Source organism: Penaeus japonicus, unplaced genomic scaffold, assembly GCF_977035675.1.
Source record: "Penaeus japonicus unplaced genomic scaffold, GWHDUDI00000001_assembly GWHDUDI00000025, whole genome shotgun sequence".
NCBI lineage: Eukaryota > Metazoa > Arthropoda > Malacostraca > Decapoda > Penaeidae > Penaeus > Penaeus japonicus.
Window position 1 is genome coordinate 12380640 of NW_028234427.1, and position 5000 is coordinate 12385639.

The window sequence follows — 5000 nt, forward strand, 5'->3', positions numbered from 1 at the left end:
TGATATATAATATATATCTACATATACACCACTCACAATATATGTATGTATATACTTATAGACATACTATACTTGAATATATAATATATACCTATATATACAAACAAAATATATCTATGTATTACACATGCATACATCTCTCAACATATATATATACGATGCATACATAGATATGTATATATATAGTATACACACACACACACAACACACACACACACACACACACAGACACACCACAACACACACAACACATATTAAATATATAAAAAATAATATAATAATATATAATATATATAATATAGTTGAATATATATATATACCTACATATATATATACATGCATTATACCTACCATATCTCCCATATATATAATATATGTATGTATATAATATGTATATATATATATATATAATATATATATATCTTCATATATATATATATAGTTATAGTATAAATATCTATATATATACCAACATTACATATACATATATATGAATTCCTATATATATAAATATATATAATATATATATATTAATATAATATATATATAGTATTATATACATACATATAATATGTAATATATGTTAATATAACTTTAAAGAATAGCAATATATCGTCAATCTTATATATATATATATATATATATATATATATATTAAGTATATATATACATAACACATATATATGTATATATGCATACATATATGTGTATTTTATATATATATGTATGTATGTATATATACTCAATATCTGTATTGTGATGGAGGTATAAATGAAATTACTCTAAATAATCCACACAGGAGAAATTATACAGGTTGGTGGCCAAACACAGCAGCTGATAACGATAACAAATTATATTATAACTTCAAAATTAATCTCAGTATTAAGACAGCGATATAATTATATCTCATCACTCTCATCATAAAATATCCTATAGCATACTAAATATATCAATAACTAGCTATATATATAACTATATTACATATAGATATAATTATAGTAATATAACAAGAAAATAGACTCTGATATGAAACAATCAAAAAGTTAGCAACTCAGTTTCCAAACAATCGTGAGATATGCAGATGAGTTTTACCGTCAGTTTATCTCAGAGTCGGTCTATCGCTATGCGGGGCGCGTCTGACGCCTCTATAAGAGTAGATATACAGAAGGGTAACTACAAACATCTGGCTATGTGTCACTTTGATTGATGCACAGCACTACACGGTTGTGCAGCATGGCAGGCCTCGAGATCAGCTCCGGAAGTTACAGGTTTAACACACCTGGGAGGTGTGCTCTTCTGCATCCGAATACCGTAGCTTGAAAAAAGTACAAGTACCTGGCGCCTTACATGGCTTTTAGAAAGGTAAGTGGGGACGTAGGGTGGAAGGTATAGGCCGAGATATGAAAAGGAAAATAGTTCGTGCTACAAGAAAAAAAACGTAAGTTAGTAATATATCGAATATTGTATCAAAATGATTTCACTTGTTTATTTTTTTATTTTATTTTATATATGTAATATTATTTTTATTTTTATCTATTTTTTTTTTTTTTTTTTTTTTGGTTTTGAATTTTTCTCTTATAATATTATATGACATGAGGATAACTGGTATATGCAACAGAATCATGGGTAGATTTTACTTGCTTGTTTTTCAATGCAACTCGCCTGTAGGTGATGCAATAGCACGCTCCCAGGGTTATTAGCAACATACACATTCCGGCGACGGTAACGTATACGGGATAAATGTAGGTTGCGTGGAACGGGCTGAGCGGGGTAAATGCATCAAGCTGTTGCAAAGTAGGCATCTGTTGAAAGGTTATACTAGGAAGAGAAATGTTATAGGATGGCAATGATACCGACATGGGTTGCAGGTAGGAGGTATTCATTGCAATCTTCCTTGTGTAGGTATGGGTGGCTGGAATAAATAAGAATAAGGAAGTCAGTTCACATGAGGCTGGAAGAATAAAAGTACCTTGTAGAACAACATCAGGGTTATGCTTGTTACACAACTGTAGTTGTAGTAGCCTTGAAGTAAAATAATAGGGTAATGTCGGGAAAGGAGAGAAGAAACGGCCTAACCGAACCACGGATTTCAGAGAACGTGCACTGACCTATAATGTTATGGTTTGTAATGAGTGCCCTGGAGCAAGATGGCATGTTTGTGTCAAGTGCCAGAGGCGGTGAAGTGCAAACAAATGTGCGAGGAGTGGTCTTTGCACAGTTATCTAAGAAATCTGCTGGTGGGAAAGAAATAGACTGACCGTGAAGGGATTTTAGGATGAGTGAATGTTGTGTGTTTAAAGTGAAGAAAGTATTATTTGTTTTGTATGGGAATGGGTGAATGAAATAAGCCTTGGAGGTAGTTTCAGGGGAGAGTGGAATAAGTACAGAGAGACCTGAAATTGTGAGGTAAGATATTAGAGTAGAGTAGAATTGAATTCGTTGCTTTAGAGGAAAAAGAGGCTTAACATTAGCAGAGGAGATATTGTGGAGAATAGGGCGTAAGTCATGTGGAGTAATGAGACTAGGAAGCACTTCACCTGCTGTCGCTGAAATCAACGAGTTGGTTATTGAGTTAATATTATTTATAATCTTATTAATTGTCACTTGGTAAGATAGCACATTAAACGCGAGCTCTGTGAAATGGTTAGAGTTATTGAGCTTTGTGGAGAGGTTTTTAAAGGTTGAGTCAACGCTGTGAAATGCTCTCTGTAACTCGTGAACATTAGTGGCAATAGTGTTGACGGCATGAATCGATGCGTTAAATCTGTGAGTAATTGTACTGAGATTATTCTGATATTCTGAGAACTTAGAAGTGAAAGTATCATCATCTACAACGCCAAATAACGCGTGGGCAATCTTTCCGACAGCATTAATTAATCCTCGTCGTGAACGATGCTTATGTTCTACAAAAGAAGAAAGTTGATTATGGATAGAATAAAGTGCACTGTCAAGAAGAGAGAATTGCTGCTGCGTTAACTGTTCACGAGTTACCTGCGCTTGAAGTGATGCTATCTTACGTAGGTGGAAGGTAGCCAGGCCGGAGAAATCAGCAATCGGCTGAAGCGAAATTTTGATTTCCATATTGTTTGTTATTGGTAAGACAAGCCCATGGTCCTCAACGAAGGCTCCTGGCACTGCGCGAAGCCTAGGGGGTAGGGCATGGCGGTCGACAGACGCCAATGCGAAGAATGATAAGCCCAAGAGGAGTAAGGTCTGGAAGATAAAAATCAATTAGTGTTCGTCGGCCGGGGGAGAATAGTACTTGTGAGCAAGCTTCAGGACGTCGAAATGAGACCAAGATTGTTCACCTGACTGGATGCATTTAATGTAGGCCTTGTTGTTCTTTACACTAATTACTCTAAATGGACCTTCAAATCTAGGAGCAAGCTTTGACTTAATATGGAGTTGTTGGTTGACTTTTCTAAATACTAGTGCTCCAACTTCAATGTCCTTGTGGCGGGCAACTTTGTGTTGAAATGACAGTATTTTATCTCTGGAATTAGTCAAGTGCTTCTTTGTGATCTGAAAGATTGACTTGTTTCTATTTAAAAGATATTCAGCATAATTATCATTATATGAAGGAACTTGATTTTCATCAAAGAGGTCATAGGGTAGTCTTTTATCCATTCCATATAAAAGAAAATGTGGGGTATCACCTAAGGAAGAATGGAATGTATTATTAATACAAGACTGGATTGTAAGTAGCGATTCATCCCATGTGTCCGATGTCGCATCAACAAGCGATCTCATTAATGAGAGGATGGAGGAGTTGAGCCTTTCTGTAATACCATTACTTTGTTGGCGGTAAGGGAGAATGTTAACACGAGTTACATTCATGATATCACATAACTTATCCATGACTTTGTTATGAAATTCAGTCCCATTATCAGTTGAAAAATACATGGGGGCTGAATATCTATGACAGAAGTCGTGAAAAGCATGTGCAACAACATTTGCTGATTTGTTAGGCACGGGGACTAGTTCACAAAAACGAGTGAAGTTATCAATGAAGACTGGAATGCAGGGGCTGGGTCATTGGTATTTCCCTTGTAATATGGGCATTGCTTACAAGACTGAACATGCTTAGCAACCTTGCTAATAAGGTGTGGGAAGAAGAAGCGTTGCTGAGCTAAGCAAATTGCCTTATACTTACCACAGTGTGCAGCTTCTTTCGACTCATGGAAAAGAGGAAGGATTCGACCTTCAAGAGATTCAGGAATAACTACAAGTTTACGAGATGCCTTGAGCTTTCTTGTCCTATATCGAGACTTGTAGCAAAGTAGACCGTTAGCATCTAGGTAAAGTTGACTTACTCGAAAATGTCTGCTAGGGGGAGGTCTTTCATTCCTTTCTAAGGCTTGAATTAAGGGGCCGTACAGATTGCGCTAGCCAATTCTCGTCCTCCGTGTGGGGGGGGGGGGTCCATGGGAGGTACGGCTGGTGCAGCCAAGACCGGGGAGGTAACAGAATGAATGGGGTCGGAACGGCGACCATTAACATGTGCAGGCCGGATCTCGTCCTCCGAAGGATCCTCAACGGTAGGCGCGGCAGTATTTAGCAAGATCGGTGCAATGTCAGAGAATTTCACCTTGCGGGAGGCAAAGGTGGGCGAGGAGCTAGATTCAGGCAGGTTGTGAGCGTCAGAGAGAGGAGCGCGTGATAGCGCGTCGGCAACGACATTTTGTTTCCCGGGTAAATAAACAATGGTGACGTCAAACTCTGCTAGAATTTCAATTGCGCGGGCGCGTCGTCCATGAGGGTCCTTAAATATGGATTAGCTCTCGAAAGTGACGGAGGGCCCATGTGATACTTAGTAGTTCATGGTCCGTCGTATGATAGTACTTTTCTGTTTAATTGAGGGCGCGACTTGCAAAAGCAATGGGCTGCGTTTTTCTAGAATGGCCATGTTTCTGGTGGAGTACTGCTCCGAGCCCGAGGTTTGAGGCATCAGTGGTGAGGACAAAAGGCAAACTGAAATCGGGGAAGGCTAAGAGTGGAAC

General features: G+C 37.6%; 1 protein-coding gene across 1 annotated transcript in view; it reads left to right on the plus strand.

Annotated features, from left to right (window-relative positions):
- Positions 1 to 1536: 1536 nt before the first annotated feature.
- Positions 1537 to 5000, plus strand: part of LOC122266377 (uncharacterized) — a 9496-nt gene continuing 6032 nt past the window's right edge. Inside the window, exon 1 of the mRNA XM_086551342.1 lies at positions 1537 to 5000. This exon is cut by the window's right edge and continues 1854 nt beyond it. The gene's annotated coding sequence lies outside the window, so the exon portion shown is untranslated.